Here is a 25,183-nt window from a genome sequence, read left to right as displayed (position 1 = left end):
AGAATATACTCATTCTGAATGAATCTAATATGATTCATTCTGAATCAGTGAAGTAAGATGTGCCGAATTACACTCCCCCCACCCCCCCCAAACCGTTCTATTTTTGTAAGAACATAAAACAGAGGAGCAGAATGAGGCCATTTGTCCCATCGAGTCTGCTCTGCTATTTCATCATGGCTGATCCAATTTTCCTCTCAGCTCCAATCTCTGCCCTTTTCCTTGTATCACTTCATGCCCTCATCAATCAAAAATTTATCAAACTCTGTCCTTAAGTATGCATAAAATCTTGGCCTCAACAGCTGCCTGTGGCAGAGTGTTTCACAGATTCACCACTGTCTGGCTAAAGAAATTTCTCCTCATCTCTATTTTAAAAGGGTGCCCCTTGTCTCTGGGGCTGTCCTGTGATCTTAGACTCTCCCAACATTGGAAACATCCTCTCCACATCTACTCTATCAAGGCCTTTCACCATTTGATAGGTTTCAATTAGGTCACCTCTCATTTTTCCGAATTCTGGTGAATACAGGCTCAGAGCCATCAAACACTCTTCATAAGACAAACTATTCAATCCTGGGATCATTTTCATAAACCTCCTTTGAACCTTCCCAGTACATCCTTTCTATGATAAGAGGCCTAAAAGTGCTCACAATACTCCAAGTGAGGCCTCACCAGTGCTTTATAAAGTCTCAACATTACATCCTTGCTTTCATATTCTAGTCCTCTTGAAATGAATGCTAACATTGCATTTGCTTCCCTCACCACAGACCCAGCCTGCAAACTAACCTTTATGGAATCCTGTACACGGACTCCTAAGTCCCTTTGCATCTCAGTTATTTTTCATATTTTCTCTCCCTTTAGAAAATAGTCAACCCTTTCATTTCCTCTACCAATGTGCTTGACCATACACTTCCTCACATTGTATTCCACTTGCCATTTCTTTACCCATTCTCCTAATCTGTCTAGGTCCTTTTGTAGCCTCTCTACTTCCTAAAAACTACCTTCCCCTCCACCTCATATCGTCTGCAAACTTTGCATTAAAGCCATCAATTCCATCATCCAAATCATTGAAATATAACATAAAAAGAATCAGTCCCAACACAGACCCCCTGTGGAACACCACTTGTCATCAGCAGCCAGTCAGAAAAGACTCCCTTTATTCCCTCTCTTTGTCACCTGCCAATCAGCCACTGCTTTCTCCATCCTAGACTCTTTCCTGTAATACCATGGGCTCATAACTTGTTAAGCAGCCTCGCGTGGCACCTTGTCAAAGGCCTTCTGAAAATCCAAGTACACAACATCAACTGATTCTCCTTTGTCTATCCTGCTTGTTGTTTTTTCAAAGAATTCCAACAGATTTGTCAGGTAAGATTTTCCCTTGAGGAAACCATGCTGATTACGGCATATTTTTATCATGTGCCTTCAAGTACCCTAAGACCTCATTTTTAATAACCTACTCCAACATCTTCCCAACCACTGAGATCAGACTAACTGGCCAACAGTTTCCTTCTGCCTCTCTCCTTTCCTGAAGAGTGGAGTGACATTTGCAATTTTCCAGTCCTCCAGAACCATTCCAGAACCTAGTGATTCTTGAAAGATCATTACTAATGCCTCCACGATCTCTTCAGCCACTTCTTTCAGAAACCTAGGGAGTATACTATCTGGTCCGAGTGACTTATCTACTTTCCGACCTTTCATTTTCCCAAGAATCTTCTGTCTAGTCATGGTAACTTCACACACTTCATGCCCCTGACACCTGGAACTTCTACCATACTGCTAGTTTCTTCCACTGTGAATACTGATGCGAAATCCTGTTTGTTTATCCCCCATTACTACCACTCCAGAATCATTCTCCAGAAGTCCGATATCTATTCTTGCCTCTCTTTCACATTTTATGTATCTGAAGAAACTTTTGGTATCCCCTAATATTATCAGCTTGCTTACTTTCATATTCCTCCTTTACCTGAATGACTTTTTAGTTGCCTTCTGTTGGTATTTAAAAGCTTCCCAATCCTCTAACTTCCCACTAATTTTTGCTCAGTATTCCGTAACTGCACGCATTCAAATATAACACCTTCAGTCCTATATTCACCATTTTTGATTTTGTCCATCTTTTACATTTCAACTCATCCTGTTGACTTCCATTTTGCCCTATCAATAGCCTCTTCTTACTGCGCATTGCCTCTGTTTGTAAATTTGCTATCTCATCTTCAGCACTATTATCCAACTTTCCTGCAATAGTACTTGCATTGAAAGATATGTAGCCCAGGACACTAGTCGCACCATGATTAATCTTTTGATTACTACCCTTGTCTAAGGTCTTGCCAATATCTGCCTCCACAACCTCTCCATGAACTGTTCTGACACTCTGGTTCCCATAGCCCTTGCAACTCCAGTTTGAACCCCACCGAGCAATATTAGCAAAACTTCCTGCTAGGATATTAGTCCCCCTCCAGTCCAGATGCAAACCATCCTTTCTGTACAGGTTCCACATTCCCTAGAGTAGTGCCCAATAATCCAAAACTCTTATGCCCTCCCTCCTACACTAGCTCCTTTGCCACGTATTAAACTGTATAATCTTCCTAGTTCTGGCCTCACTAGGTCATGGCATAGTTAGTGATCCTGCCCTTTAACTTAGCACCTAACTCCCTGAACTCCTGATGCAGAATCTCATCACTCATCCTACTCATGTCATAAAGTAGATAAACTTTAGGTCTTCACATTGTTGCTTTTCAATGCAGTTGGTCAGGATTGGCACTTGCCATAGGCAAGTTGAAGCTGAAGGCAGAGGAATTTAAACTTTGAACATGAACATTACACAGTTCAGTTTGAATAGACTCTAAGATAAGTGACAAATGAGTGATGTACCATGGCTCTGTTCCTTATTGCTGCTTATTCAGGATCAGACACATGACTTGCAAAAAGATTTGGTTTTGTGGTGGTGGGGGGGGGGGAACCCTTATAAATGCTGAATTGTTCTTTTGTGTTGCTGAAGTACAATGTCAATGTTATGTGAGAGTCAATGCATGAATAAGGGCAAGCCAGTCACTGCAAAGCAGCTAATGGCTCGTGATCGATCACTGGAAATTGTATTATTTAAAGTTTTTGAAAGCTGTTCAACAATAAAACTCAATTGTGTTTATCAGAAGAATTTGAATGTGGCTGAGCTGTTTGCCTCATTTCACTTGAACACTAATCAACTCAACTTAATATGATTAATTGCTTTGATCATAAGTTCAAGAGGATTAGATTGAATGTTTGTAAAATGTATTTCTTTTTTTTCGATTGGGTCAGGAGCAGATGCGATTTACCTGAAATACTTGTCTTCCGTCTGAAGAATTTGGATTATTCTCTTTTATAATTCAAGAAATAATTAGTGGGAAAATGTTCAAAGCAAAAATCATGATAGGGTTTGGATGGATTAATAGAAGAATCTCTGGCAGATGGTTGGTAAATTGGGTAGGGGCATTCTAATTTATATTCAGGAGGTGATTATCCCCCACCCCAGTTATAATCTCATGGAGAAAAAAAAAGTGAGTAGGAGGAGGAATCAGGTTCAATAGTTAATTTTGAAACAGGATTGCATAAATATTTGAAATGCAAACTACTTCAGGATTATGAACAAAATGAGTACGAGTGGGACTAATGCCAGATAGCTGTTTAAAAGCTGGGTCAGTATAATGGGCTTCTTCCTTCATCTGACTTTCCAGTCACTTAATGTTCGTTGATGTTAAAGCGTAAGCAGAGTTGCCTCTCAGGATCTTTTCAACTCTTCTATTGCTTTACAGAAATTTGACTTTCTGAAACTTGATTGGAAAAACTGCAAGCAAATAATTTAATTCCGTTGAGTTGCGCTTATTATAGACAGTTTAAGCTGTCCTGCTTACAGATGTCTGGCTTGCTCTTCTCATGGTTGTTTCTCGGATAGTCAACTTGGCCTGAACATACTTTGTGCCAGAACTGCTTAAGTGGGCATTTTTTTTTTTTTTTACTGCAGTACTATTTCTATATTGGTGCACGATCAGCTGCAGGGATGCTTTCTGATAAATTCTTTTCTCTCTGGTTGGCTATCAGCACTTTTTTTCTTCAGTATTACCATGATGCATGTGTTGCAGTGCTCCAGTACGAGCTCTTTATTGTTGGGTATGTTAGCCATACCAGGAGCCATCATTCTACAGCTCCGTTCCCCCTGCACGTTGTAATCCAATATCTAACTGTCAGAAGTTTCCTCTATTACAGATTCATCATCTTTTTAACATAGCAAAAATGCATCCAGTCCAAGATTATTGTGTGGTCTTAACCGGAAGTTTTCTATTCTTTTTGTTATCCTGAGATTAACTCTCATCCCTAGTTGCCATGAGAATCAAAAGTGGATGATTAGTTTGAACATCTGTGCTCCTGCATTGAGAGTACTAGATCAGGACATTGAGATGTTAGTGGCAGACAAAATCAAAATGATCAAGGATGATATGTAATTAGGTAAAGCATTTGCATGTGATATTTGTTTACAAAGCTATTCATGTTCTCCTCAGTGGCTGAAACATTGGGAAGTGTTATCTAAGTCAACTTTATCATATTTATCATTGTGCACCTTCTGGATTGCCTAGAAAATGGGCTTGATATTTTTGGTGTACTAACTGGGTGTCGTGGAGAGCTCTTTTTCAATTTCATGACATGTGGACATCCTTGTTTTTCTGATCCTATGCAATGGCCCATTTATACCAGATTCTTGAAAGATCACTAACTCCTCCACAATCTTTTCAGGTACCTCTTTGAGAACCCTGCGGTTTAATCCATTTAGTCCAAGTGACTTGCCAACCTTCACACCTTTCAGCTTCCCAAGCACCTTATCCTTGCTAATAGCAACTACACTCTGTTCTGCCCCCTAACACTCTTGAATCTCGTGGAGAAAAAAAAAGTGAGTAGGAGGAGGAATCAGGTTCAATAGTTAATTTTGAAACAGGATTGCATAAATATTTGAAATGCAAACTATTTCAGGATTATGAACAAACTGAGTACGAGTGGGACTACTAGTAGCATACTGCTTGCATCTTCCACAATGAAGACTGATGTAAAATATTTAAGTTTAGCTGCCCTTTTTTTGTCCCCCATTACAACTTCTCCAGCATAGTTTTCTAGCAGTCTGATATCCACTCTCGCTTTTTTACTCTTTATATTTCTCAAAAAAAAAAACTTTTGGTATTCTCCTATATATTATTGGCTAGCTTACCTTCATGCTTCATCTTTTCTCTCCTTATAGCTTTTTAGTGGCCTTCTGTTGGTTTTTAAAAGCTTCCCAATCCTCTCATTTCACACAAAGTTTTGCTCTATTTTGTCTTTGTCTTTGTCTTTGACTTCCATTGTCAATCACAGATGCCTCATCCTCCCTTTTGGCTAATACTTCATCTTTGGGATGTATCTATTCTGCCCCCTCTGAATTGTCCCCAGAAGCTCTGGCTTTTGTTCTGCCATCATCCTTGCCTGTGTCCTCTTCCAATCAACCTTGGCCAGCTCTTCCCTTGTGTCTCTGTAATTCCCTTTACAGTAATATTGATACATCTGACTTGATCTTCTCCCTTTCAAACTGCAGGGTGAAGTCTATCATATTATGATCACTGCTTCCTAAGTTTTCTTTTACCTTAAGCTCCCTGCATGTGGCCAAGTGGTTATGGCATTGGACTAGCTACCTGAGGGTCGTGAGTTTGAGCCCCAGCCGAGGGAACGTGTTGTGTCCTTGAGCAAGACACTTAATCACTCATTGCTCTGCGACAATACTGGTGTCAAGCTGTATGGGTCCTAATGCCCTTCCCTTGGACAACATTGGTATTGCAGAGAAGGGAGACTTGCAGCATGGGCAACTACTTGTCTTCCATACAACCTTGCCCAGGCCTGCGCCCTGGAGAGTGAAGACCTTCCAGGTGCAGATCCGTGGTCTCGCAAGACTAACAGATGCTGTGTGCCAAGCTCCCTAATCAAGTCTGGGTCATTACATAATACCCAATCCAGAATTGCCATTCTCCTAGTTTGCTCAACCACAAGCTGCTCTAAAAAGCCATCCTGAAAGCATCCTTCAAATTCTCTCTTCGGATCTAGCACCAACCTGAATTTCCCAAACTTGCTGCAAATTGAAATCCCCCATGATTATCACATTTTTACATGCCTTTTCTATCTCTAGTTATTTGTACCCCACACTTGGCTACTGTTCGGAAGCCTGTACATAACTTCCATCAGGGTCTTTTTACCCTTGCAGTTTCTTAACTCTACCCATAAGGATTCTACATCTTCTGATCCGATGTCTTCTCTTCCTAAAGATTTGATTTCATTTTTACCAACAGAGCCACCCCACCTCCTCTGCCTACCTGCCTGTCCTTTCAATACAATGTGTATCTTTGGATGTTAAGCTCCCAACTATGGGAGCTCCTACCTTTTCACCTATGTCGTTGGTACCAATATGTATGTACCACAACTTCCAGCTGCTCAATCTTTTCTCCTCTTCTTCCCCTCTTTTCTCCTCTTCTCTCCCCCCCCCCGCCCCCGCTGTTAGAATGCAGTGGACCCAATCAGAGACATCCCTGGCACCTGAGAAGCAGCATCCCATCCTGGCAGTAGAATGCCTGCCCAGGAAATAGACCAGGAACATTCAATAGCCATTTACTGTAATGAGAGATTCAATTCCTCAGTGTATTTTTCACACATGATGACTTATTTCCATCAGGTAGCAACAGAGATTGGATCAAAAGGTCAGTAGGTACAACCTCACTGCAAGTAACCTATTCTGTTACATTTATTTATGTTCCAATAGTGACACAGTATTAGTTTACTGTGAAGATAGTCAGGAAATCCTAAGGACAAAAAAAGGAAACTGTAATTCTGTTTCTATCTTTTCTCTCACTGATAATTAAATCTAAACATCTGATGGAATTATGTGGTGCTTGTTTTTGTCTAGTTTCAAATCTGTAACTTATTGCACAGGGGGATCCATGGTACACAGTTGAGAAAGTGGTAAGATCTGTAAAGCGTGGTAAATCTGAACTGATGTATTCACTTTGGGTGGAAGTATTTGCGAACAAACCTATTACAAAATTAAAGCTGAAACTTCTGCTTATCTGCATTGTAATGAAAGACTAATATCCACATCCACTTCCTGTCTGCAAAACCCTTCATTCCTGTTGTCAATCTGTACATCAGGCTCTCTTGTTTATTATAAATTCATGGCTGAAACTATCCAAGTAAATCTGCATTTCATAAATTTTGAGTAAAGATTTGGCCCTTCACAACTGAATATGTAATTGTCTTTTTTTTTTAACAATATATAAGAAATGCCTTTCCTGTTATGTCTGAACACTGTCAGAGTCCATCAGAATTTTAACCATGCTTATGGAACAGGGTTTGTCACATTTCCACATGAAACCATAAAGAAATTCTCTTGTTGAAGGTGAAAGGATATTGAGTTGATACATTTGACTAGGTTTCTCTCCACAGATGCTACCTGACTTGTAGAGTATTTCCAACGTTGACCAATTTTATGCCCCTGGCTACAAAACATATAGAGACCCCCCCCCCCACCCAAAAAAAAATGATTTGTTGAAATATTGGAGTACAGGGGAGTGGAACACCTTGGGTTGTTGTGGCGTCTTAATTCACGATTTGTGCTGGACACGTCATAGGTGTTAAGTCACACTGACACCATTAACATCTCTTAACTATTTTTCATAAGCTGCATAATCTTTGACAAACTAACAGCAAGAAACTGGGAAAAGATTAATTTATTAAAATTACATCCACCTCACTTATTTCTGTAATTTAGCTAGTGTATAGAAGTAGGGATAGATGGGGTGTATAATAAAAAGAAAATGTTTTATCTTTTTAATCAGCTTGGTCTTTTGTTCCTTGACTTAAAATTGCTGCCATCTGGGAATTGAACAAGTTGAATCTCCAATGGGAATTGACAGGAATCAAAGACAAACAACATTGTGAACAAAAGCACAAGAATTGTTTCAAGCGCACAATATGCAATGCAGACTGGGTATATTGACAGACGCATCAAAGTGCACAGCAGCACTTCATTGCTAGCCAGATTGAGCATTAAGATTAGAATGAAGGTTAAGTGGTGCAGGACAAGGCTACTTATCTCATTGTGCCTGTGCTAGACTTTTTTGAAAAAACAGAGTAATCTCCCAACCTTTGCTCTTTCCCATAGCGTCGGAAAATATCCACATTATATTCCAAAATTACCATAGCCAAGGAAATCATCCTGAATATTCACTCACTTCACTGTTGACTAAATGTCATTCATGTGTGCTTCATTTAGAAAATGCATTGCAGCAATTTGCTGTAGACTCTTGCAAACCTGTGACCTTAACTGCTGTAATGGTGAGGTCAGTAGGTGGTTGGGAAAGTCACATGCCTGTGAATTCCATTCCATGTCATCACACACTGACAACACAATCATTTTTCCTTCGTTGCTGTTGGATCAAAATCCTGGACCTTATCAAGGGAGATGAGGCATTATCCTTGCCCCAAGGACAGCAACATTTCAAGAAGGTGGTTCACCACCACTTTCACAAGCGCAGTTAAATGATGTGGTTAAATGCTGGTCACAGTACATCTAATGGGAATAGTGTAATTTAAAAAAAAAACAATATTCAGACCTCACAGATTTGACTAATCTTTAAAATTTGCTAAGTGCATTACCTCTGTGATGCACGTTGCAGTAAAATTACTGTTTTTAACATTGATTTGTATTGTTGTATGGTTTATTCCATTTGAATACTCCCATAAAAACAGCTAGCTGATTTTTAATCTAGGGCAGTTCCTGTAGCCTGGATCTTGAGTACAGAAAAGATCTTAAGTAATATGGATTGTCAACCTAAAGGCAGTTAATTTCATTTGGAGACAGGAATTGAACTGCTTGTATTCATTACGCCTTCAGTGTTTATACCTTATTAGTTTTAGTATATAATGCATTTCTGACTACAACTTTAATGTGAGATTTAAGCAAAGCAATGCTGCACAGTTCTCCACATTAAAGTTTCATGAACCAGTTCTCCAGTGTGCTCTCAGTGAAGTCACTTGTCTCTTGTCTAATGGCTGTAGGTTATGCATCAATACTGTAGATTGCTATCAAATTTATTAATGTCAGTGACAAAGCTGGAGCTCCTATACTCTATCAAATCCTGGCAATGTCTATGCTTTATATTGAAGCTGCACAAGTTAATTTGAAAGCACTTTGTTATACAAAGTTATTTAGAGCAGGGTGTTCTCTATATAAATAAATCAAGGAGTAGACCCTGTATTCTAATTGTTAATCAAATTATCTATGTTCAAAGCATTAGGCAGCATGAAAGAACTGGATAAGTTATCAACACTGATTCATTAATGTGAAGAGTAAACATTTCTTTGGTTCTGCATTATTATTATGCTCTTTATGTCAAATGTTTTGTGCTTTTCATTTGGAATATAAACAGTGATATTTTATTCTGTTTGCATGTGAAAATTTACAATGTCACCAGGGTCACAGCCTAAAAATATTCAGGCCTTTGGAGTAAAGTTAGAAATGTCTCAACATGCATTTTCAGAAGAAATTTCCAAGTTCCTGTCACTTGTTCTGTGTTGGTGCACAATCAATTATTCAATTTAAATTAGAAGTGGGCAAAATATCGTTAACCAAAGATGTTAGAATGTGAGATAAGGACCATAATGTGATCTCACTGAGTAGCAAAACAAATTTGAGAGGCTAAATGATCTCATTTTATTTTGCTCTTCTATATACCATAAGAAAGATTAGCAATTGTTACCAATATTCTCTAATTATGAAATTGAAAGCAATATTGCCCAAGCATAATAGACTCCCTTCTCAGCTTCTTTTTCACTCCTTTGGTATTGTCATCAAATATTGATAGTCTACTCTGTATCTAATTCTCCCTGGAAAGAATGAGCAAAAGTGGTAGGTTGCTTAATTGAGTTCTAGTGCAATATGCTATTGCTAATTGGTGCATGGCACATTGGAGGCACCTAAGGATATATAGAGTGTGCTCACACTGTTAGCTGTTGTGCTGTGAATACAAGGCGAATACTGCACAAGCAAGCCCAAACTGTGTAATGAGCATTAACAAGCATAACATGTAAACAGACGTGTTGCTGTCAGAAAGCAGTTAAGAACCAGTCACATTGGTGTATGACTAGAACGCAGTGACTCGGGCAACATTTTTGTTGTCCTAAGGGACACAAGTGAATGTTTCAAAGTCTGAGAGCTTCAAGGTCACTTGGCCTGACAGTGGAATTGTATTTCTAATTTATTAAAAATAAAGTTTTTTGAGCATCATGGTGGGGTTTCACAACCTGCTCTCTTTATAACATTGAAAGATACTTGTTTTCCCAGCTGACCTTTTCAGATGTAGTTTTTATACATAGTTGGGCTCCATTGTAAAGGGAAAATACACATGTTAGGGATGGAGTGCAGTATCCCTAACTTCGTGAATGTGTCATCTGAGGAGAGATTATGCAGTCTGGACCTATACTCCCAAGAAAAGAGAGGGCATTTCATCAGAAACACGCAATTTAGAGGACTTGACAAGGTACAAGTGAAGTTAATGATCCCCTTGACTGGGTTGTCTGGAATTGTGCTGGAGTGTCATAGTCTCATAAGAGGTCAGCCGCTCATGGTTCCTGGGCGAAACTTTGGAATTCACTGCTCAGGAAAGGTATAGAGGCTTAATAACTGATTACATTCATTATGTTTCTGGATATCAAGCAAATCAAAGGATGGGGGCTAGTGTAGAAAAATTAGAGGTTCGAAAGACAAGCATGATCTTATTCAATGCTGGAGAAGCTCAACATCATCTGATGGAATACAGTAAGATTCAACCAGACTAATTTGGCTATGAGTGGTTGAGTTACCACTCATATACTACCTTGAGATTCACCTGCTTGTGGGTTTTATAGAAAAATAAAGAAATACAATAGTTTTCAAAAAATCTAGACATAAACAAGGACTGACAAACAACCAGTGTGCAAAAGAAAACAAATTGTGCAAATAAATAATACTGAGAAGGTAAGTGGGGAAAAGAACTCTGAAAGTGAGGTCTGTGTGTCATAGAATCATTTAAGAATTGTGTTGAGTGAAGTTATCCATGCCACTGCAGGAAGCCTGATGATTGTTGGGCAACAATTGTTCCTGAACCTGGTGGTATGTGATGCAAGGCTTTTTTTTACCTACTGCCAGATGCTAGTAGGGAGAAGGGAATGTGTCCTAGATGGTGGTTGGGGGGGGGGGAGGAGAGGTGGAGGTCTTTGGATGCTTTATCGATCAAAGCTAGATAACTTAATTCAAAGGAAAATTTAAATGGGAAAATATTGATGCAATAATTTTAAAAAGTGTTTGATAATGTTGATATTGCTAGGGTTTGAATGCTCATGGGAATCTCAATTTTATTTGAAGGAAAATTTTGTCATAGTAATTGTAGGTATTATATTGCACTATAACTAACCAGCGTAGGAGCCAACTTAAACAGATGCCATTCACCCAAGTCTGGTTTAAAGTGCAGGTGACCCCTTATTATGGGGACATTGGCAATTGTTTTTAAGGGAGTTTTGTTTTTAGGAGTACAATGTTCCGTGGTGTAAAACCACATCATCTGTGCATATGCTAAGGAATGCAAGTTGAATAAAAATAAACCTTGTGTTTTTATTCACAAGTTCCATGGGAGTGAATTTCATTCCATACCTCAAATTTTTGGATACCAATTTTGTAAGGTAAATTTCTATTACCTGAACAGTTATTGCACAAGGTTACAGGTGATATTCCTTGCTTCAGCCGTTAATGTGAGGTATCTATAATTTAGTTTCGCCCTTTGAGTTTCTGCTCATACTACTTGAGTCATTTAAAAATTAAGTTTAGTTTTCAGTCCTAACATGTAAAGCCATCATAATATACAAGCAGGAGACCAAATATTCCCATCAGAAAATCCATCATTGCAGAAGCACGAATATACAAATCTGGTTTTATTTGTGCTTTTGTAATGAAAAAATTTCTAATGGGAATAGCTGGTCTACTTGTATATCATAGTATTTGGACAGGACTGAACACTAAACTCAGATGTAATATAAAATCATAAGATTCTGAGAATAGATTAACATGAATATATTTTCCTGACTTTCCCTTTTATCAATCTAATTAATGGGAGAGAGTTGTGATTGGCAAAGGGATTTTGTTCATTGATGGATCATAATAACTATATCTTGCTGACATGGCTTATGTGTATAATAGGCTCTGCACATTTTGCTATTGAAGAGGATTACCCCTGTGGGGATGAACAATGGAGATCTTTGGATGTGAACTGCCTTAGAATTAGGTCATGTTTTTTTTTGCCAGATATTATCAAGAACAATGAAATACAAAAATTAACATTATGCAGTTTTATCGTAAAAATGCTAAAATACAAATCGCAAGAGGCTTGGGCGCTGTGATGAAATAATGTCTTGCACAATGCTTTGTCCTAAAAAAGCCTGTGTTACATAATTAAATAAAAATTTCACTTAATTAGAATGCCAAACTAAATGTATTATAACATAAAACTAATTTTCCCATCTAACTGATCACATGCTTTGACAAGCTTTGCTAAATGATATCCACTGTCTGCTTCAGAATTATTTAAAATAAACTACATTATTGAGAAATTACATTTATATAAAGTAGCTACAGGATATGGAGGCTACTGTCTATCATTAAGTAACAATTAACCATAACTTCCAATGACTGGATGTCTCCTGAATTCACTAATGGAAGCTGCTCCATCCACACTGTATCTTCCAAACTGATCTGTGCTCCATCTTCCAATTAGAAGATCAGAGCTGAATAGAGGATACCTCTACTCTTTAAAGGGAGACCCTTAAGAGAGGATGCTAATGTGCAAGGGACCAGATTTGACCCTGAACAATCCTCAAGGTCATACAGCACAGAAACAGGTTCCTATCATGACACTGTTCAGATAGCCAACGAGCTGAGCCAATACAACCAATAGCTATTTACAAAAGCACAGCTTGCTTTGACTGGCAATGTTCCTTGATGTCCCATCCATACAACCACAAGCGCCTGGGAGTCCCTGAAGCTCACTGACTAGCAAAAGCAGAAAAAGCATTTTTTTTTCTTTTTTTCAGTTTTTGTCTGGAAAATATTAAAAGTGGCTTGTATAATTAAAAATTATTGCAAATATAAATTGCATTAAAATATTGTTTAAAGATCTGGCACATAATTACTTGGTGATGGATTAACTTGTATTATCCTGTATGCACTTGCAGAGTTTCCAAAACTTAACTCTTTTACTTGTTCTTTGTGCACAATCCTATTTAAGTAAATTGAGGGTCTGTCCTGGGACTCAACGTCAGTGAGATGAAAGAGCTGATTGTGGACTTCAGGAAGGGTAAGATGAAAGAACACATACCAATCCTCATAGAGGGATCAGAAGTGGAGAGAGTGAGCAGTTTCAAGTTCCTGGGTGTCAAGATCTCTGAGGACCTAACCTGGTCCCAACATATCGATGCAGCTATAAAGAAGGCAAGACAGCGGCTATACTTTATTAGGAGTTTGAAGGGATTTGACATGTCAACAAATAGGCTCAAAAACTTCTATAGTTGTACTGTGGAGAGCATTCTGACAGGCTGCATCACTGTCGGGTATGGAGGGGCTACTGCATAGGACCGAAAGAAGCTGCAGAAGGTTGTAAATCTAGTCAGCTCCATCTTGGGTACTAGCCTACAAAGTACCCAGGACATCTTCAGGAAGTGGTGTCTCAGAAAGGCAGCGTCCATTATTAAAGACCTCCAGCACCCAGGACATGCACTTTTCTGACTGTTACCATCAGGTACGAGATACAGAAGCCTGAAGGCACACACTCAGCGATTCAGGAACAGTTTCTTCCTCTCTACCATCCGATTCCTAAATGGACTTTGAAGCTTTGGACACTACCTCACTTTTTTTTAAATATACAGTATTTCTGTTTTTGCACATTTTAAAAAAAATCTATTCAATATACGTAATTGATTTACTTATGTTTTATGTATCTTTTTTTCTCTCTCTCTCTCTCTCTCTTCTGGTTTATGTATTACATTGAACTGCTGCTGCTAATTTAACAAATTTCACGTCACATGCCAGTGATAATAAACCTGATTCTGATTTCTCTGTTCCTCCCTGGCATGAAACTGAAGGCTAGACAATCTGTGCCCTGCCTTCAGTGAGTTATTACTGCCATTGGATTAAATAGGTATGTTAGTAAGGGAGCACATATTCAAATCTGTTGCCTTTTCCCCTTTGGCATGTTCTGAAGATGCAATTCGAACCATTGGTTACCAACCTCAAAGCTCTATATCTGCATTTTAATGCCTGTGTAATTGAAAGATACCAGTCCTTCCACGGAAAAGGTTGAAGTCATCCACTGCTTTGTTTTTAAAGATATCCCTGACCAGCTATGGTATGTATTAATGTATGTTTGCAAAATTCTGCTTTAAGCCAATGCAATGTTTCTCTTCTGAAGTGCAGATGTCTCCACTATAATCTGTATTGTGATATTTGATTTTTCAAAATTTCAGTTATTATCAATGAACATAATTCTGTTCCAATTTAAAATGCTGGGTGGCATGATAGTGTAGCAGTTAGCATAACATTATTATAGCACCTGCAATCGATTGGGATTCGATTCCTGCCACTACCTGTAAGCAGTTAGTATGTTCTCACCATGACCTTGTGGGTTTCCTCCAGTGTTCTTGTTTCCTCCCACATTCCCATGATGTATGGTTAGGGTTAGTGAGTTGTGGACATGTTATGTTGGCATCAGAAGTATGGCAAAACTTGGGCTGCCCCAGCACAATCCTCACTAATTAGATTTGACACAGATGATACATTTCACTTCATATTTCAATGTACATGTGACAAAGCAAATCTATAAATGAAGGGTTTTCATTTTTCACTTGTTTCAGATATGATGTACTGGTATATAATATTGTAAGTCCTGATTGCTCCAGGCTATTCACCAAATATTATGCATAATTTGGAAAATTCTACATTTTATCTTCCAAGTCTGCAAACATTTTTGTTGATGTTCTCTCCTTTGGAAGGCAGTGATTCTGCTCCTTTAACTGATATATTGCAGTGATACTGTTCAATAATCCAACTTCTGGGATGTTGCCAATGTGATCATCATTGAAAAGTGGAATTTGATGACTGTTGTCAGTTTATTAGTGTGAAAAGCCACTCAAGTCAGAATATACTTGTTATTCTGTAGCTCTATGCCCCATTCTGAGTACACATAAGAGAGCTGTAGGTATGAGAGCTGTCACCAGATAACTTGGGTGCAGTTCACGATATCAGATCCCTGTGGCTCATGGATTAAGATGCTAGCCATTGGTCTTTGAGGGTCACACCAATTGTTATCCAAACTTCAACTATTAATTTCTTTGATACGATATGAATTTGAGTTTATTTCCCTCTTTCTCACAGTTCACATTTGAACATGCTATGTTCCTATAAAATTCCAGTATAGATTCCCACTTCTATTTTGTTGATGCTTTGCATACGTTCACCTACTTAATATTGATTAGCACTTGCACCTTGATGGAACAGTGATATTCTAAGCAATTTATTTGCAAATGATCCATCTAATATATAAACAAGAGAAAATCGGTAGATGCTGGAAATCCGAGTAACGCACACACAATGTTGGAGGAATTCAGCAGGCCAGGCAGCATCTATGGAAAAGAGTGAACAGTCCATGTTTCGGGCTGAGACCCTTCATTGGGACTGGAGAAAAAAGATGAGTAGGTCTAAAAGGTGAAGGAGGGAAGGGAGAAACAGAAGGTGATAGCTGAAACCAGGAAGGGGGGAGTGGGGTGATGAAGTAAAGAGCTGGGAAGTTGACTGGCGAAAAAGATATAGGGCTGGAGAAGGGGGAATCTAATAGGAGAGGACAGAAGGCCAAGGAAGATAGGGGAAAGGAACACCAGAGAGAGGCAATGGTCAGGCAAGGAGAAAAGGTCAGAGGGGGGAAAGGGGGATGGTGAATGGTGAAGTGGACCGGGGGGGGGGGGTGGGGGTGCGGAGGGCATTCCTGGAAGTTCAAGAAATCGATTTTCATGCTGTCAGGCTGGAGGCTACCCAGATAGAACATAAGGTGTTGCTCCTTCAATCTGCGTATGGTATATATTGTTTTTGGAAACTTCAATCTTGCTGCAAACCTCTAACTAATGTTCCTTTTTTCAGCCATTAATGTTCAATGTGATGCATTGTTGAAAATGTTCTTGACATTTGTGCATAAAATAATATAACACCCTTGTTCAGAGCATTAGTAATGTATTGGAAAAACACCATAGATGACAAAGTAACATATTATTGCTCCAATGTGTGCTGTTTGGAGTAATCAGAGAATTTTGGTATTGATCCTTCACATGAGCAGCAGTTCTAATTTTGCATAACTTCACTAATTACTGTTCCACTCTATCCCCCTTCCTTTTAAGCACTTAATCTTTGTTGCTTATGTGATCTTTGCTGTGGTCTTGCAACCCTTTGAAGGTATTTGCCAGTAGCTCGCTTGAATTTAATTATCCGTTTACACTTCTGTTTCTAACTCTTCAGAAATTGTCTTTCTCTACCTATCAATTCCATCACTCATTTTAAACCTCCATCAAAGGATATATTAATACCATTCCTGTGAATTCAGCACATTCATTTCTGTGTATTTTTTTTAAACTTCAGTTGAATTTTCTTTATACTTACACAATTGTTGTGAATTTATGATGTGTCTTACTCATGGCTTCAGCTCTTGAAGCCCACATCTGCTTACAGAAACCAATGGTCATTCTAAAGTTTTATTTAGACTTAAACTTTTAAGTTATGTTTTTCTTGCCATGAGACAAGAACTCCATGGTCTTAGCCATTTATTCCATCATGGCTCTGGTCTCATTTATGGAGTAATTCCCCAAGTCCCTTCTCTTTTTGCTTCCTTCCCAACCATTGAAATATTCTCACTCCCAATCCTCTGAACCCCACCTGTCCTGAAGAATAATCTCTGATGATATAACAAGGCCAAACTAAAACCAATCTTCAGAACATCCAGCGGCCATTGAATTTCATCCAAATCTTGTCTCCAAAACATTAGATATTGAATGTTCATTGCCCAATAATAGAATCTAAAGTTTGACAATGCCAAGCCACCATCCTTTTTTGATTTCTGTAAATATTTCTTACTTAACCTAGGATTTTTATTCTGCCATATATATGAAGAAATTTTAGAATCAATAATATCAAAAAAGGATTTAGAAATGAAGATTGATACCGCCTGAAATAGATACAGAAATTTAGGTAAAATAATAATCTTAATAGCATTGATTCGGCCAATCAATGATAAGGACAACGCGGACCATTTAGTAAACAGTTGTTTAACATGATAAATTAAGGGTAAAAAGTTAACTTTAAATAGATCCTTATGCTTCTTAGTAATTTTAACACCCAAATAAGTAAAATAGTCAGTAACCAGTCTAAATGGTGATTGTCTATAGATTGGAACTTGCATATTTAATGGGAAAAGCTCACTCTTATTAATATTCAATTTATAACTAGAAAAACTACTAAACTGAGCAAGTATTGATATTACTGCAGGGATAGATTTCTCTGGGTTAGAGATGTATAGGAACAGGTCATCTGCATATAGTGATACTTTATGCGTCCCATTCCCACAAATAATGCCAAATATATCAGGTGAATCACGAACAGCGATTGCCAGGGGCTCCAAGGCAACATCAAATCATAAAGAGCTTAAAGGACAGCCCTGTCCTTTACCTTGAAAAAGCCTAAAAAAGGGGAATCTCTGATTATTGGTAAGTACAGAAGCCAAAGGTGTATGATATATAAATTTAATCCAAGATGTAAATTTTGGGCTAAAATTAAATTTCTCAAGCATGTTAAATAAACATTCCCATTCAACTCTATCAAACAATGGATGATCCTCAAGTGCGAGTCTGTACAAGGCTTCTCATTGGCTTCTATTTTAGGGGCTTCACTCCCCTTTGCACTTACTAAACTGAATAAACATACTATTTAATCCAATAACTAAACATACAATACAAATACGGTTTCAATTTCGTAAATTTTTTGGATTAAATAAATTTATCCTATCAAGTCCTATTATATCCATTTTTTTTTCCAACCATCCAGAATTGATCAAGCTTTTCTTTTATGGAAAATGAAGGGAATAACATGTTTTCGTGATTTATTCATGGATAATTGTCTCATGTCTTTTGAACAGTTGTCTAATAGATATAATTTGCCTAGATCACATTTTTTCAGATATTTATAGATTAGAAACTTTTTGAATGGTATTTTATCTACTTTTCCGATACCACATCAAACTGAAATTACGGAAAAAATTTTAGGTTTAAATCCCTATCAGAAGAGTTTAATAGCAATTACTTATGATTTAATAATGAAAATACGTCTAGGTACATCTGTTAAAATTAAGAATGAATGGGAAAGAGAAATTCAGATATCTTTACCTACAGAGAAATGGGAGAAAGTTTTCCAACTAGTTAACACTTCTTCAATGTGTGCTAGACACGCTTTGATACAATTTAAGGTGGTTCATTGGGCCCATATGTCTAAGGATAAGTTAGCTCGTTTTTATTGCCATATAAATCCTGTCTGTGACAGATGTAATTCTGAGGTAGCTTCCTTGACACACATGGTCTGGCCTTGCCTTCTTTTGGGAAAAATATTGGAAGGACATTTTTGATATTATTTCAGTGGTTTTGCATATTGATTTACAACCTCATCCTATTACTGCAATTTTTGGATTACCAGTGATGGACTCTAATCATTTATCCCCTTCAGCTTGTCGTTTCATTGTATTTGTTACATTAATAGTCAGAAGATTCATTTTATTTAAATAGAAAGATTCTAATCACCCTACTACATTTTAATGGTTTTCCCAAACTATAACATGTTTAAACTTGGAAAAAATTAGGAGTGGTACTATTGATCCTTCGGTTAAATTTGAAGAAACTTGCAGACCATTTATTCAACATTTTCATATGATGTAAACTGACCTTTTCCGAATCCTTTTTAATAACTTTTTGTTTGTGTATAGAGGAGTGGAGTTAATGACAAATAATGATTTTTAACCGATGAAACATGGCAGCCCAGCCTTTGTTTTGTTTTTGTTTTTTTTTAGTGTAGGGAGATTTTTTCTTCGTATAAAAAATTTTTGAATCTTTTTCATGCTCAGTTGTTAAGAGATTGGGAGGCTTAAATTCCATATGTTACTTGGAGTCTGTGTCTGTATATGTTAACCGTTGTTAATGTAATCCCGATCTCTTTGTATCATTATCATTATGTTTATCAATTCAAAACTTAATAAAAAAAAAAGATTGAGAAAGAAAGAACATCCAGTGGCATAATTGTGTACATTTGTACAAAGTTTACATTGCCTGGTCAGTTGTATCCATACTAATGGAGTTTTTAATGAAGAGACAGACAAATAAATTGGTCTTTGGCACCCCACTGCCCACCCAGCTGGTGTACCTACTACAGATATTAAAATTCCTCAACAAACATTGCTTATTGATGCCAACTTAAGCGGTTATTGATTGGAACATGAAATGCATGTTGATTTTAAAAATTACTGTATTGATTAAAAAAAGTAAGTGCAATTTTCTGTTTGTTCTCATGAAAGTGGGTGGTATTCTCATTTGCAGTTACCTTTCAGTTCATCAATACTTATTCTTATAGTTGATGTGATAAAGATACTATTCCACCATTTAGAAGGAATGGGGCAGGCAATCACCACCATCATTTACTGTTGGTCATCGTGTGAAATTCCCAGTTGCACCTCCAGGAATTTGCTACTCTGTCCCTTGTGGTGGAAATTGCTTCATCAAGGCCTTCTGTAACACTATAGGATCACGTGGTGATAGGCTGGACAGCACTGTGACAAGTCTTGGGCATATACACTGTGTATATATAGCTAGGGTGCCTGAGACTTCTGCACGGTTCTGTACATTGGTTAGAATAGGAAGGTGGTTGGGAGTTAGAAGTAAAAGAACTTGGGAAATAATTCAGAAAATGTGTAGTTCGGGTTGGTTGAGTTGTTCTCAGGTCTTAGCAGTTCAACCCAAGAGTACCTAGCTTTATGTTAGGTCAGTTATATTGTGTTATTTAGTAACTGGAAAGACAATAATAGTACTGTGCAAAAGTCTTGGGCAGCTTGTCTATATAGTGTATATACCTAAGACTTTTGCCCAGTATCTGTCTTCTGTCAAAATCAAGGGAATATTTCTGACATTCACAAATATTGTGTGACAAGTAACTTAAAACACTTACACAACAGCACCAAATATGCAGAACCTGAAATTACAGGCAGAAATTATTAAGTATTCAAAGAAAGCTGGATTTCACCATTATGTTCTTTCTTTTCCTGTATTCCTTCTCCATTGCAAAGGTAAAGCAATCCCTGTGCTAAATCCTAAACAGAGATTCCCTACATTGAATATGGGAGAATAACGCAATGTTGGAAGAACAACAGTGAACTATTGAATTCAACCTCCTGTATTTTTGATGTAGACCTGGGAATTTCGAGCTGACCAAGTTAAGCAAACAAATTCTGGGATTTCCTTGCAGAACAAAACTGGGCTATTCTAAATGAAAGCACAAAATACTTAGCAGATCAGGTAGCATCTGTGAGGGGGAAAATCTGAGTCAATTCCTTTCATTGGTTTCTCTCTCTCCACAAATAGCTGAGTATTCCTAGCAGTTTCCTTCTTTTCTCCGGTTTTTAGGGTTTCAATGTTTTTTCTTCCTTTACTTGACCTCTATGAAGTTTCATAATTCAGTAAATTGAAGGGAAGTTGAGACTCTCAACTTACAATTTCGGCTTGTGACAAATTTTCTGTATGTAATTTGGGGACTATATGCTTTATGCTAACTCTGCCGTATGCTCTGGAGAAACATGAACTATGAATGGCAAATTTGCTTAGAAACTGCTGTTGGAATTAAATTAATATGTTAATTTTTTTTTTCTCTTTCTCCTTCATTAGAAAGAAAGCTGAGATTTCTCACATCAGCTCTCTATATTGGAAAAACAAAGTTGAGAACAAAAATATCAGTCCACTGTATTGAGATGGATATGGTACAATCCTAATTTCAATATTGATTTCTAAAAGGATTTAAATCCTCAGGAATTCATAAGAATATGCTTAGTATTTGGTATTTTATCATCACTTCACTCTTTAGCTGTGAGAAAACTGGATGAAATGTTTGTGTTAACGCAAAGGAACATTATTAAATAAACCCTATTTTAAGTGAGTAGAATATAGGCAATTGAAATCAGAGTTGAATTAACCTGTTTAACTTGGGGGGGAAAAAATTGCACATTATCATGAAAGTTCAGCTATCATAGGAAAGGTATTGGCAATATGTGTCAATGCTGTATATTATTGCATCAAAACAGTACAGTATTTCATACCTAATTATTACTGAGGTATGCATTTTGCAGGTACTCAGTTTATCATAATACCATTTATGACATTCCCAAACTAAAAAATCTTTAAAATGTTTTGTGAATTAAACAATTAATCAAGTGATTGATTGAAAATTTCTGGGCCTCTTTCTGCCCGTCATAAATTGGTGCATCTACAAAATACCAATGACCAGCTGGGTTGTCAGTCCTCCTTGTACACAAATAATTGAACATTGGTGCTAAAAATAAATACTTCCTGTATTAGTTCTACCTCAATTTGTGTGGGGATTGTGAGGTAGAGGTATAGATGGCCAATCAGATTGGTGAAGGTGAAGAATCAAATGGCATTGATGGATGTTGGAGGGTAAGAGAGGTGTAGAACTGGATGGGTTATGTTTGTGGGGAAGATGAGGTCAACATGATTTGTTGGAAATATGTTGGATAGGGACAGCAGAAATTGCGATTGAACCAATATAATAAATAATTTACTTGATTTTGGGTCTCTTATTCTGGGGCTGAACCTGTAAAACAGTATTGATCAATGAGTGTCCATGGTTATGTCATCTCAGTACACTTGACATTTAAATCAGATAAAGGGGCAGTGTTGTTCAACCCCACAGTGACTGGTTGAATTGCTGGTGTGAGAAGTAATCTGGAAACATTTGAGGAAAAATCGATCTTCAATTGCATATCATTCAAGTCAGTGTTAAATTACTGAATGAATATGCTAATTTGACAGATGTGTTTTTTAAAACTTATTATTTGATGTTTTCTTAATCTCTTTCCCATTAGTTCCATTTTAAGTGATGGAAGAAATTTTGGAGGAAACTCTTTTCATGGCAAAAAAATCTTCATTTGTGATTGTACATTGCACTTGATAAAAGGCCCCATGCTCTGGCCTGAACATCTATTTCAAGATTTTATGCAGCAATGTTTTTCAGAGACATCAAACTTTTCAAATAGCTGAGTTATGATATTTCTGAGTCTTCAGGCTGCATTTGGAATTTCTCTAATTAGAACACCCAAAGCATAGTCTGGACAATATCCAAGCTTAGATGAACAAATAGCAGGTAAAATTCTTGTGTGCATCTGCTCTGCAGTAACTATATCCAACAAGGATGCTATTTGGCTGCTTGTGATGTATAAAGTAAAACTCCATTAAACTGGGGCACTAACAGGACTCTAGTGGTGCTGGTAGATTTTCTAGACCACTGAATTTTATTCCTATTAATACCACAGTGTACTTTTAACTTTTTCTTCTTAATGTTGTAGAATAGAATAATTCTCTTTTGTGAAGCTCTGGGAAATGGACCACTGATGAATTTTTGTGGATGTAGGAAACAAGGTCCCAGTAAATTTTTATGAGAATGCAAGTAATATCACTCAAAGAGCTGATTGCTGAATAATTTCTGAATAATTAGTTAATACATTATCAGAATGACACTAAATTAATATTCTGATAAGATACCAATTGAGCTAAATTTAACTGAACAAGAAATGCCAAAAAATTGTGCCTACAATTAAAAGAAGTGGCATTTTGCAAAATAATTATGCATCCTCCTCGCTCATTCTTTGCACCTTTTGCGAATATTAACTGGCAATGTAATAAAGCACTTGAATGGTTGGATCACTGAATAGATATCTAGCAATGTTTTTACCATAGTCCTCAAATTATTAAATGGCATCTTATGAAGTGAACAGTGTGTCCAAATAAAGTACCAGGCTTCTGATACTTAATGTAAAGAAGTTTCTGTTACCTTCTCATCTCCCTGTTGGCAGGAAAAATAAACTGAAAATGGAAGGGACTTGTGTCCCTGAAATCAGAAAATACAGTTAACAAATGTACAAAATTGTTAGATTTCACAACTAATCTAACAGCAAAATTGCAGAGGATGTGTACATTTTTAGAAATAATAGTTATGAACACTAAAATTGGGTTTACAGTGTGCAGAGAAGGTGCGCAGAGGTACTTGGCAGAAAATAATTACTCTTTTCAGTTAAAATGGGTCTATACATTTAGCTGAAAACAAAAGCTTGATATGTATAGAATTGCCTACGAGATTGCAATGGAAAAAATGTATCATTATGAAATGATTAGGGTACGAGGAGTGAATGATTTAAAATTCTCTCCTTGGATTAATAAACCAATGAGGCTAATGTTGATTTTGAAGTTGCATGTTTGATATTTAAAATCTTTGGGTTCTAGTTTGGATGATGAATCCTTGTGTGAAGAACAGCAATGTATTCAAGAGACATGCAAATTGTTTATGAACTGAAATCCAAGAGTGACAAATATTGGGAAAGGAAAAATCTATTGCTGGATCCTTGAGGGAAGCATTTTTCTAAGTCAGTGAATTGTAAGCTATGAGCACAAAGAATTGTGGCACTAAGTGTCAAGATCGGGTAACAATTCCCCATTTCAGGCTTTTAAACAAGGTATGCTAGGGAAATGGATGTTACTGGGTGAGCAAGCAGAGTTCTGGACCAGTGAACCAGAGAACTTTGAATCTCATAGTGACAGTAGGGGAGTTTAAATTCAAGTAATTTAGTAATATGAAAAATAAAAAGTTAGTCTGAGTAATGGTAACCATGGAGCTTCTGGCTTGTTGTAAAAGCCTGGCTGGTCCACTAATGTCCTTTGGGGAAGCAAATTAGCATATCAAAGAGAGTTGCCTCATTTTGTAGTATTACATTTGTGCTGAAGGGTATGATTTAGAACTTAATTCAAAACTGGGCATTCATAGTTCTTTAACCATCAGTCGCAAAGGAAATGTACCACCACAATGTAACTTCATGTCCTGGTCTAATGCCCTCACAGTGCGTATGTACAAAGTTGTGCAGCGAGTTAAGCACCTTCTTAAAAATCACCAGAGACAGAAACGTTCTTCAAGGCCTTCAATGAGATCTTACTTGTGAAACTGTCAAAGGTTAAGTAAAATATATATTAAATTCAATACAGAATCGTCATGTGCCTGAATATACTCCTACTGTCGATTATTCTCACAATGAGCTTGAATATACAGTACTTCATGACTATATCATATAAACAAGAGTAAGTCATGGTGCAATGATGTCTTAATAATGATAAATGTAATACTTCAAAATATATCTACTAAATGTTTACCAATATTAGCAAAACTTAAGACTCACATATATCGCTGTTTCAAGGACAAATAGAGGATGGAGAACATGCTAAGTGCAACACTAAGTATATCTAGAAATGTGTCAATTTGCTAAGGATTTTAATAAAGAGCTACATGGATATTAAACATATTCGTATGGAACAAAGCTAAGCAATTGCAAAACAGATGGATCAGATCAATCCTCTTTAGTCCTAACATAGATAATGGCTGGAGGAGGAGGAAGCTTCTCGAATAGTTGCATCTTTCATGATAGCAGCATCCAATATCTAAATGATAAGGACTTGCTGAAGCATTCACGATTTTGAGTCCAAAGTGCCAAATGGATGGTCCATCTTGCCTTCAACTGAGATCCCCCATGGTGCCATGTCAATGACATCGAGCGATCATGGTCTATCCGTGACCATGATTGTCCTTGGCAAATTTTTCTACAGAAGTGATTTGTCATTGCCTTCTGGGCAGTGTCCTTCCAAGATAGGTGACCCCAGCCATTATCAATACACCAGAGATCGTCTGCCTGCTGCCAGTGAGCGCATAACCAGGACTTGAGGT

Source organism: Mobula birostris, chromosome 20, assembly GCF_030028105.1.
Source record: "Mobula birostris isolate sMobBir1 chromosome 20, sMobBir1.hap1, whole genome shotgun sequence".
NCBI lineage: Eukaryota > Metazoa > Chordata > Chondrichthyes > Myliobatiformes > Myliobatidae > Mobula > Mobula birostris.
The sequence above is the reverse complement of the archived record's forward strand: the minus strand, read 5'-3'. Positions refer to the sequence as shown.